The sequence below is a fragment of the Phaenicophaeus curvirostris genome, chromosome 5, assembly GCF_032191515.1.
Source record: "Phaenicophaeus curvirostris isolate KB17595 chromosome 5, BPBGC_Pcur_1.0, whole genome shotgun sequence".
In the NCBI taxonomy this organism is placed as follows: domain Eukaryota; kingdom Metazoa; phylum Chordata; class Aves; order Cuculiformes; family Cuculidae; genus Phaenicophaeus; species Phaenicophaeus curvirostris.
In genome coordinates this window covers 10,023,186-10,035,701 of record NC_091396.1, presented here as the reverse complement: position 1 = coordinate 10,035,701, position 12,516 = coordinate 10,023,186, and the positions used below count along the sequence as shown (strand labels likewise).

At 38.4% G+C, this 12,516-nt stretch overlaps 1 protein-coding gene across 1 annotated transcript in view; it reads right to left on the bottom strand.

Annotated features, from left to right (window-relative positions):
- The window catches only part of SPON1 (spondin 1), a 224,826-nt gene that overhangs the window by 34,956 nt on the left and 177,354 nt on the right, over positions 1-12,516 (bottom strand). The window lies entirely within an intron of this gene.

Genomic DNA, 12,516 nt, shown 5'->3' with positions numbered 1-12,516 from the left:
CTCCAAATTCTGACTGTGAGAAATGTGCTTTGTCCTTTTTGTTATCTGGTGTTATCTCATATCCTCAGCTGCACAGGGTTCATCAAGGAGCCTATATGAATGCAGGAGGCAAGAGCAGAAAGAAAAGGCAGTCACATGTTGGGCAGAATCTCTTCCACCTCAGCATGAACTGAAATTAGCTTAAAACACCAACAGTAGTTTGCAGACCATGTTATTTTTGCACCATGAGCTGAAGGGAAAGCTTTCAGAGTGGTGCGCAGTGAAGACAGCTATAAATAAGGACGACTCTGCACTGGGGAAACACCTCAAGCCAATATGACCAAACTGATTTTGTCCTGGTAACGCTTATCATAGAAAGACGAACTGTATCCTGGGCTGTTGGTCCACATGTGGTAGTTCATTGACAAAAAGTACATCTTGGGCTGTTGATTTTGTTTTTTGACAATCCCCGTGGCCAGAGAAATTTATCAGGTTAAAGCAAGCGAAGGCAGAAAAATTGCTGTTAAGGTGGGCCAAGATGCAGGCAAGAACTAGAAGATGCTGCTCTAGGCGATCAAACACACCCTGTGAGCATGTATATTATTTAATATCTTCATATATGTAAGGATGTAAAGAGGATACGCGGTGGGTGCACTGCAATCTCCTCCAAGTCAAGTAACTGATAGCACTTCTCTTTGTTCTCCATTTACTCATGTAAAAATTACAGAGTGAAACATAGCTTGCACCTGTGGAAACCCATACTGTGGCAAAGTATTGTACAAACTTTATTTCCTAAAGTCTGTAGGAACTCCTGCATCAGCAGTTCTCAACTTTATATTGGTACAGTAAAACCAGGACAAAGGCAGGAGATCGCTAACAAGGCTCTGATGCCCAGAAGACATCTATCACACTTTTTTAGAAGTATTTTCCCCAAATCCCTTAGGAATCCACCTTGGTAGTTTGCCTAGAGGAACACAAAGTTCACAACTCACTCACATGATTTTGACTGTCTTTTAAAAATTTTTCCCAATTAGACTAAGAAACCCACCTCATACGTTACCAGTAATTGGCACTTCCAACACAGCTGGCCTTTCAGTTTAGTGATAATAGTTTCCTGCTTGATAGCAACAGTTCTGACACCCTAGGTGAGCTCTAGTTCATATACAACCCTGTTTAAAGAAAATACTTTTCACTGGTTGCTTCTACTACTCTCAATATTGTCTGACCCCCTGTTTTTATGAAAACAAGGTAATTACAGGACTGATGGGCCCTCTCTGTAACACACAAGCTTTTTAGTCTTGGGAACACATCTGTGACATGATCTCTTCCTTAACCTGAGTGGAAGGATAAGCCGTTTCTTGAAAATCCTTTTTAAAAATACTTGACGCTTGGCCAAAGTCTATACTGCTTTAAACATCCTGAGCTAAGACAGCTGAACATTTGACTCTATAAATGCAAGTAAGTAACAAAGGGTTTAATCAAACTCCCCTATTACTAATGTAGTTCCAGTAAAGAGAACTTTAGGATGGAGGGGAGCAATCACAGCCTTAATTTTTCATTTTCCTTGTTTAACACCCTAAGACTTTCCAGCCAGGCATAACTTAATTTATTTGCCTGGAGAACACATTTGCATTCAAAATCATTAACTGTGTGTTGTACATCCCAAAGAAAGTTATGTTTATTATAATAATACATCTCTTATTTAATAGAAGCCAATAATTATGTCAGCAAAATCCAAATCACTTGTGCCTGAAAGCATTTTAACATCTGCTATTCAAATTAAAAATGCATACCAAGAGTGGATGAACCACAATTAATAGTTCAGTAGTAACTGCAGAAGAAGGAAATAAGGAACAAAGCATAGTGCATTCAGACATCCCTGAACTTCTAAATAAGGTTAAGATTCAGACACAAGAGCTGAATTCATCACCACTTCCTGAACAGTAACCAAAATCAAAAGATAGAGAATCCAGCTTTATGATAGGCCTGGAATGAAAGCATGCATTGTTGATACCTACAGCTCCTTGACAATTCCACAAGATAAAGCTGCAACTTGAATCAAATCATTATTATTCCAGACTGATATTCTAATTATGCAGTCATCTCTAGCATGGAGATTTATATTGTTTTAATTATTAAAAAATGTAACAGTTACACTGTTACTATTGCCAGTGTGTATTTACTTCTATGTGCACTGACAGACTGACAGATGCCTGAATAGATGAATTCTACAACGAAGAGTTTTCCTTAGATTAGTGTTTATGTCAAGCAAATGAAATCCTGAGAAACAATACCGTAAATTCTGCTTGCCATCTCCTTGGTGTGTGAGGCTGTTGTCATGTGAGGTCTGGCTGCTAGGTTTTGTGCCAGCTTGGGAAACCCAGTTCCACTCACTACCCTACTTGTGGTGTCACCAGCTCACATCTCTCCAATCTCCTGCAGGGCGCAGGCTCAGGGCATTCCTCCAGAAAAGCAGTGACCTTCTCCTGCTTCCAGCTGACCTTCGCATTTTTAAAGGAATGTGATAAACTTAAAACAGCCCAGAGAAACAGATATTATCCATGACACAAATTCACACCTATGTGAACAATCTATAGATAGACAGCAATCTATAGAAAAGATACAGTGCTTGGATTTGTTGGCCAACTTAGGGCTTGGTGTATTAGATTTGTATCCATGTTTCCCTCCTCTTCATATTCCCAAAGTTTGCTTTGATTTTTAAAGTAAGCAAACTCTCAAATTCACAAAATATGGCAAAGGAATTAAAATGTTTTACTGTTGTACATTGTAAGCTGTCTTGTCATCATTTATGTATTTGGCTGGGAAGCAATGATTCCCAAGTAATGAAACTTAGATTTTGAAAAACAAAACTACACCATTTGCTAATGAGTGTCTAAATGTTACAATGCCAGAACGAGTTGATGGGAAGGGCACCAATGCACTTGCTTGGAGCTGCTGAAAACCATAGAATCATAGAATCACCAGGTTGGAAGAGACCTACTGGATCATTGAGTCCAACCATTCCCACCAATCTCTAAACCATGCCCCTCAGCACCTCATCCACCCGCACCTTAAACACCTCCAGGGAAGGCAACTCAACCACCCCCCTGGGCAGACCGTTCCATTGCCTAATGACCCTTTCAGTGAAGAATTTTTTCCTTATGTCAAGCCTGAATCTCCCCTGGCGGAGCTTAAGGCCATTCCCTCTTGTCCTGTCCCTTGTCACCTGGGAGAAGAGGCCAGCTCCCTCCTCTCCACAACCTCCCTTCAGGTAGTTGTAGAGAGCAATGAGGTCTCCCCTCAGCCTCCTCTTCTCCAGGCTAAACAACCTCAGCTCTCCCAGCCGCTCCTCATAAGGCCTGTTCTCCAGCCCCTTCACCAGCTTTGTTGCTCTTCTCTGGACTCGCTCCAGAGCCTCAACATCCTTCTTGTGGTGAGGGGCCCAGAACTGAACACAGGATTCGAGGAGCGGTCTCACCAGTGCTGAGTACAGAGGGAGAATAACCTCCCTGGACCTGCTGGTCACACCGTTTCTGATACAAGCCAAGATGCCACTGGCCTTCTTGGCCACCTGGGCACACTGCTGGCTCCTTTTCAGTCACTGTCAACCAACACCCCCAGGTCTCTCTCCTCCAGGCAGCTTTCTAGCCACACTTCTCCTAGTCTGTAGCACTGCAAAGGGTTCTTGTGCCCCAAGTGCAGGACCCAGCATTTGGCCTTGTTAAACCTCATGCCATTGGACTCTGCCCAGGGGGTCCAGCCTGTTCAGATCCCTTTGCAGAGCCTCCCTGCCCTCCAGCAGATCCATACTTCCACCCAGCTTAGTGTCGTCTGCAAACTTGCTAAAGGTGCACTCAATGCCTTCATCCAGGTCATTAATAAAGACATTGAACAGGGAGTCCTTTAGGGAAAGTCTGAAACACAAATCTTCCAACAATAAAAGTTAAAACAAAAAAAAGGAGAGGAGGGGGGGAAGAAAACTGTGAAGCCTATGATATGCCTCTGTGCGAGTGGAAGTTGTCAAGGAGTGAATTTGGGACTACCCACCAATTGTTACAGAGAGAAAGTTGCTACCCTCTTTCCTTTTCACATTTAAAAGACTTTCCTTTGTCAATAAAAATCACAGAATTGATACTTGCGAATTTGCAATTGCATTTTTTTATCAGTTTCTTCTGGGCAGATTGATATCATGCAATGGAGTACAGGTGCGAAACTCTCCCGTGAGAGAAATGAGGGTGCAAGGCACCATGCAGTCCCAGCACACCACAGCCATGTGCAGGCAGCTCCTCATGGAAGCAATTAGCCCTCCTCCTCATGGCTGTGGTTCTACTTACTGTAGGAACATGCTACCCTTGATGCGGCATCTCCGCTTCTCCTGTATATAGGAAGTCAAGATTTAATAATTAAATTAGTATAAGCTCTCGGGAGTCCTCGTGGTAACTCAAATTGAAAAGTGTATTTAGGTAAACTCACAAACCCTTGTAGAGCCTACTGAAGTCACCTTTTCAACTTCAGTTAATAGCTCAATTTTATGATTTCAGTTTCCAGTTCAAATATAATGACCCACTCTCTACAAGCTTAAGGCTTACTCAAAAAGCCCAGTGGAGCTAAAGTAGTTTCTAGATAGACTTCAATATTTTTTGATTATGGCCTAAATGAAAACATCCAAAAATTGAAAACAATTATGCTGTTTTCTAGATCCCCTTTCTATATTTGTGCTTCAGGCAGAGGGTGGGTGGTTGACTCAGTAGCTCTTCCCTATGGAAATACTGTCCTCCAAAAAGTCCTAATAGTGTGATTTTTATAAGTCTATAATGTCATTAAAATACAGACAGCCTTACTGACATTTTGAAGTTGGTAAAAATTAATTGTTCCCTTTATGTCCATTTGTTTCTGCAACGCAGAAATGAAGGCACACACAGAAAAAAGTCATTAAATGGCAACAGACAGAATCCTGTGGCATGAAACTAAAGCTAAATTAGATCTTTCAGCTGTGCACTTTACAAATGATTAAAAAGATTTCCCATTTCCTCATTTTGAAGAACAGAAAGCAGGACAAAGCTCAAAAAAGCAGCACTGAAGAGAGAATTTGAAGTCTTTCTCAACCAAGGGGATTTAAAACAACTCATTTAAAGGGTAACATCCATCAAAATGTAGTGAAAGCTTTCAGCAAAAGTTTTAACTATCATCTGAATACCTTCAGAAAAAAAAGAGATTAATAGAATCTGGAAAGCCACATAAACTATTTCATGCGCTCCTGCTGCTCTTTGGTAACCAGCATGATTAGTATCTTTTCTCGACTGGAAGTTATTTTTACAAGTAATTGTTAAAATTATTTTTATGTGTGCCAAATAACATTACAAAATATTACTGTGCAGATCACTTAGCACTTCGTAATATCAATTTGATTCAGTTCAGCTAAACAAATGACAGCGTATTATCTGACATCAAAATCAGAGTCAGAGTCAATGAACTGTGGGAATACAAAACACCTGGTTTGAGCCAGAGCTTAATTTCAGTCATTTCATATCACCACTGCTTGGCATTCATTCGATTGTTTTAGAATGGAGAACATTTAATTCCTTCCACCACACTCATCCTCATAATATTGGAATGCCTTTCAATCCACAGTGGACTCATTTTCACAAGATTCTTAGAAAGCAGAAAAAGCAAAATCATCCTCAATACACAGATGACGAATTGAATGTCTTCTGGAAACAAACCTAGATATCTGAGTTTTAAGATAGCATCTCCACTGCAGGATCATCCTTTCCCTCAAAAAATAATTTGTGATTGAAGAGGAAAGAGATAAGCTGAGAATGAAAAACTATATTGTGCAGTACGTCTTCTGAGGAGAATCGAATGCTATGAAAATGTGAATGATATAGTGCTTTGGAGGGATAGCTGGGTGCTCATAAAAGCTGATCAGTCTTCTATGATGAGTATAAATATACTTTATTCCACCTCCACACTATGCAGACACACATAAATCAGTTTAGGATGTCAAAAGTGTGTCTGGTATCCCTAAATTCTTCAGTTTATGAAAATAGTTCCAGACTAACAGAAGCCTTCCAAATCTCAAATTTTGGCACCTTGTTCCTACACACACTGTATAGTTTGGTGTCTTGTTAAAAAATGGTGTTAGAAGGAAATATTTAAGAGATGATACAAACATCTGCTTGTGTTCTGAGCAGCCAGGTAGTCCACAAGGAAGCCTGAAAGCATCAAAGTCAAGAGGATGCTATAGTTATTCCTTTTGTGGGCTTATGTACCTCACTCATTAATAAAAGGACATGTTTACTTGGGACTGATAGCACGAAGCTCCCTTCTGAAAGAAGACCCCTTTCTTTGCTGATAGAGTTTAATGGCAATAGCATTTCCTGCAATATTCTAGTAGTGTTTATACCTTTATATCGGTAAAATTTTCTACCAAGGGTCTTATATTTACAACTGTCTTCCAACTGTCCCTGCTGAGTGAAAGACTATGTAGATGACATTGCTGTCTACTGATGAGACTACCAGAGCTGGAAAAAGGCTTCAGTTTTGGGGCCAGACTACAAAATTCACAGTTAGGCTACTTGCTGCAGAAGGAGGAGTTCTGAGCTCTGGACTATATTTTTTTCATCTAATCACCACTTAATGCTAGAAATATGTTATCAGATACGAGAGAAGTGTCTGTTACTGTATGTGCATGTACTTAAATTCTACTTAAGTTATGAGTGAGGTGTACTTTGATGTCATAGGGTTGTTATGATTCAATCACATAGCTTTCTGTAGAAGGTGAATTGCACGATATACATGAAAAATTCAAGCACAGCAACAGATGTGCCAGAAGGTACATTAAAAGACCAGAGTAAGAGAAAAAGTTCTGTTTAACCCCAATACAAACACATACTTTCCTTTCAGGTTGAGAGAAGAATAAAGACCAATCTTGTCTTTAAAGTATTAACACAAAATACCTGGTTAATGAATGTGCAACACATTCCATGGTTATTAGTTGAAATATGACATGTTTTCTCCTGGTTGATAAAATCTGTAGACATCTTGCCTATCTCAGTTTTACAGATTTATTTGAATAAAAAGGAGACATTGGTGTAGGCTTATTATCAAAGTGTGTAAAAACTTTTTTTTAAAAAAAAGGAAGACGTTTTCTGCTCTGTAGTAACAAAATATTTCTGGGATAAAAGTAGCTACATACAGCTTTATTAGCTCTGGAGTTCATATTCACATAAATATACACATTTGCTTTATAGCAATTGTGAATGGGATCTCCTGTAATGCACTCTGAATGGGTATGTTTTATTAATTCCATAACCGATCAGGCTGCTTTAAGTCTGCCCAGGTTTCTCAGGATTTCTTGTTTATGTGGAGCATGTCAGAAGTTTCCCGTAACTATTAGTACGGTCATTAAAAAATCTTACTTGCAAGGCTACTATCGTGAGCTGGTAATACGTTCTGCAAGGTATCTATTTTCCTGTGGATTCAGCCAAGCGGTTGCTGAAGTTGCTCTAGGCCTCAGTGCTAAGATACAGTTCTTTTTAACACGCAGAAAGCATGTTCATTTCATGAAAGAATGTGCAGAAGCTGTTTTTTTCCAGTTTTTTAAAAAGAGTATTTTTGTAAAGGTTAAGCTTTTAGTTACAAATTACTTAGTTTGGAAGAAAAAAATATCCCATAATTAAAAACAAAGACTTATTTTTACAATTTGATGACAACTAAATTCTGTTTAATTCTATGACTGACTTAGATTCAAGCAGATTATACTTAAAGGCAGTAGCACAGATTTACAGTTACTTTAAGCAACAGCAAAAATACATTTCAGTCAGTGGAATTATACTGGGATTGTGCTTGCCATTTTATTTTGGCTTCTCTATCTTTATGATAGCAATTTTGTGGCAGCTGAGAAAATCACGCATATATATGAATACGACTGAATAAAATTCATTTTTTGATCAGAGTGCATACAAATTCAATATTTTCCTGTATAAATAGCTGTTTCTTTAATTAAAAAGTCTTATTTCTTTTCTTCAAAAACATTTAAGAGAACATAAAATTTGTGGTTTTCAATTCACCAAATATGAAAGTCTGGAGGAAGTTCCAGGCTTTTAATCAGATCCACTGAATCACAAAAGCACAGTTTTGGGGATGAGGTAAATAAAGAAATAATGTTGGGGTGCAACTGAAGACAAATGGAAGGAAAGATGAACAGATAAATGCAGTCCCAAATTGTTACTATCTGAACAGGTCCCGTTTCAAGCAAGCAAGTAATTGAGTGCTTCATACAGTCCAAGCTTAACTGCTATGCTGTACAGGAAAGTTTTCCCGAATTGGACCCAGCAATTCTGTATTCACTTTTATAAAGAAACACCCCTGTGATAGATAATAAGGCTGAGATTTTTCCTATAATGTGGATATTGTGCATGTTTTCCACAGAACATGGATGTATTTGTTAAAGCTACGATTTCAGGATGGTGACTGCACAGACGCTAGCTGACAATGCACATTTAAAAAAAGATTTTAAAAGGGAATTATAGGAATTAGAATACTTGATTTGGTTAAAAATTACTAAGTTCTGATGCAAAAATAATAATTATTATTATTATTCTTAGTATATGTCCCAAAAGCACTTATTCACTTTGCAATAATAATTTGCTGCATTACCCCACAGGTTTTATTTCAAAGCGGCTGTTTCAGGAGGCGAAGGTAGGATAAAATTTGTAACAGAACTGTTGCTAACAGCAACAGTGAAAATCATGAGCTTTGTTTTACTTCCATCAAGGTGCAGTTACATAATCTAGGGTGTCCCCATAAAGCGATAATTCATTTTTGCATAGTATAAAGCTTAGCAGTCTGTGTTAATGAACCTAGGTATGCTTCGAGTATTTGAGCTCCCATTTTCTGTGGATGAGTAGATTCTATAGGAAAATGATCTCCCTTGTGAATCCACTTCTTGATAACATGTTGATTTTCTATTATATATTTTGCTTTCTACATAGAATGCTTTACTATCTCTGGGATCACAGAAGAATTTTGGAATCCTAAATTATTTTGCAAAAAAAGGGAATCTTTTTACTATGCTTAGCAATGTCTACTTTTTAAAGTAGGGGATTAAATCAAATTTTGAAGGTGACCATGACTGGTCATGGTCATCCCACCCTCTGCTCAGTTGGTTTATTCACTAGATACCGTTTTGTCCTCCTTCTATCTTAACTTTCCCAATTTCATCAATCATTTACATTAAACTAGATTTTAAACCTATTTGAAGTGCTATAAAGCTACTGTTATTTTAAACTCACAAATGATCTGGAAATGGTGAGCACACCAAAAAAAAACCACCCCAAACTGATGCAAACCTAAAAACAATCCAGCACACCAACGCATTCTACGTATAACAAAGCAAACATATGAAACTTAATGGCAACCTGCAAGCAGCTGCATTCATTGGAGTTAATGATAAAAAGTGTTTTAAAGCACTGGGTTCACTCAGTAGACTCACACTCAGGCTAACTACAGAATTTTTGTGCTCAGACTCCCTCAAATAGTTTCAAAGGAGTCAGCGATGAAAGTTCTTAGGCTTACTACGAATAAGTGAGTTTCAACTGCTCATATATCAGCAGGAAACCTCAGGAGAAGGTTGGGTGTGGTCTGAGAAACAGCTCAGAGAATGAGGACAGAGAACAGTCTGTCTTCTGGTAAATCTGGTAAATGTTGGTTGTAAGACTTCAACTATCACGATTATTCATCCTGCTGCTCCTCTCATACGTTAGCCAAATGCAGTAACTTGAACAGAGGATAAACAATTATTCAGATAATAGAAAGTGATTTTAAATAAGACCAGCAAATTAGTTCAGGAGGCGAGTTTCCTGACCCTTGATAGCATTTTGATGAATCAATGTTGGGTTGTTTTTTTTCATTCAGTATGTACAACACAAATATTCTAAATGTAGTCTTTAAACAAATTAAGGAACTGAGGATCATATCGTACGTTTTCTATAATCTGGAAATGAGTATTCTTTTAGAGAAATCAGTTTCACATCTCTTACTCCCCCCATACACTTTCAGCCATTGCTGTGACAAGCAGATTGCTGCCCTGTGGACCATTTCTCTAGCTCTGTGTGTAGTCTCATGGTTTATGCTTTGACATTAACCTGTCTCAGAATTTAATGACCAAAACACATTTGTCCCAGATTTTGGATAAAGTCATCTCAATCTCTAGCAGGACTTACAAGAGCAGGATTTTAAAAGGAATGTCAGAGATTTCTCCAATGAGTGGAAATGTTGCCTTTTTTCCCATCAGAGGCTGCCTTTACCATCTCCTTCCTCTCCTTGCAACCCCCTTCCCTTTGAAAAACAGTTTAGCCTAGACTGTGTGACTCAAAGGTCTATCTACATAGCCCTCCATGCATACCGGGTCCAGTCTAATATGCCTGATTCTGCCTATGGACTTCAATTTTGCTGTATCTTTGCTCCTGCACTCCTGTAAGTAAGGACAGACAGACAGAGAAGGCAAGCGAATGCGCTACCCATCCTGAGGGCACGGTTAGCTCTTATGGGAGAGGATAGTTTTTGTTTTTCTCAGACAAGGAACTCTCTTGTCTCATGTTCTCCATGGTGGATTTGTACATATTTAGAAAGATATTGTTTAGGTAGATGGTACATGGAGGCAAATCCAGAAACTGAGACTGACCCAGAAAAGTTTCCTTGCTACTCCTTATAAATTTCAGGGGCCTGGGTTAGGTAACATTGTCTCCCATCTGTGATGGTTCACTATGGCTTTCCAGCAGTTAGACAGCTGGGAAATGCTATTATGATTCTTTCTTTTTTATTATTTTTTTTTGTAAGCTATTTAGCACCAACTGTTCTCTCAGAACAGTAGGGGAGGTCAGATGAAGGTTATCTCCCTACCTGGTGCCCACACTACATGTTGCTTAAAAAGCCTCAGATATCTTTGGATCAGTTAATATGGCTATACTTTACATGTGCCATTAAGCAGAAATAATATTAGAAAAGGAATTACATAAGACTTACAGCTTTAAAAACAGTAGGAGTTGCTATTAGAGTGACATCTGCAATTGATGTAATTAACATACCAGGGAAGAGCTATTAATTCCACTGTAGCAAATACTGCTTTGGTTTCTGGTTGCTTACTTAGAAGAGCAAAAACAGAACAGAGAAATAAGAATCAAACCTCATAGCCACAATACTATATGTCATCCTATAGTAATCAGAGATAAATGGGTGATGTCTCTGCAATAAGACAGGTATGAGGAGTTGTGTTTGTCTTAAGAGCATCTCTGAAGTACCCTGGGAAATTCCTAGGACATCAAATTGTCGAGTGTAGCATTCATGTAGTTATTTTATGATTAGAATAATTCAAAATTAAGGAACCTAAACAGATGCTTGCAATCTAAAAGAATATATTCACCATATTGCACGGTACTTGCTTGCCACAATATTAATTCTAAAAAGAATAAAATAGTGAGAAACAATCAGTGCAGTGATGTCAGGATAAATGTAAGTGTTTTCCTTTTAGCTGTAAAATAACGCTAAGTGGTAAGGACACACCTTAGAGCTGTGTCTTTAAGTGTATGGCTAAAAATGCTTGTTGTGATATACATGCCTTGCTGTTTCCCATGGTTGTTTCAAAATTAATATACAGTGACCTATTTATATGCTTAGCTCTAAAGTTTAGGTGGTGAAGGTGGGTTTAAATTTTAGAGTTTAGCTGTTAGTCATGTTATCATGAAATGACACATTGCATTATTATGCCATGAAACAGGCATTTTGAATATTCCATGACATGTTCAGAGTCAAAAAAAGCATGCTTCTCATTCCAGTATTAAAGCACATATTTTTGTTGTGATCATCTCATTTGTATTCCTGTAGGCATCTAATAAACTCTTTTCTAATAACTCCATAATCAGAACTGTACAGTATTAGTATCGTTCTCAGTTCTTTTAAATCAGGAATATTGTGTACAGATATTTATTTTCCTTCATCCTTTTTTTTCTCACTCTCTCAAGCCCCCTCTCATATCAGACTTCTGCTGGGTGATTTCCAGAAGAACACTGAACACAAACATCATCCCCTTCTTTATCTGCACAAAAGTCGCAGGCCAGACTGGTGCCCATGAAGGTCCAAATTTCAGATATTAAGCCACATTATTAAAATCATTTACCATCCCTTAAAATAAAATTAGGTTGTTGTCTTTCTACTAATGTCTAAAGAGGCTAGAACTGCTCCATTATTGCACGGCAGACTTCCAAAGTGGTTAATAATCACAGCAGCACAGCATGGCAAATACCAGGACTCATTATGAAGCCAGTGCTTGGACTATATTCACTGGAGTAAGCTTAAAGGTACGTCATCCTTTGGTTAATCAGGATGAATGTTTTTAGCATTCACATTTCAAATGCACAAGTATGCAAAATTCACAAGGTCATTCCATCTTGTCTTCTCCTGGCACTGTAATTGTACACTGAAAGGAACCGATGGAAATGTTCCCTTATAACAGAGCTGACAAGATGTTGCACCACA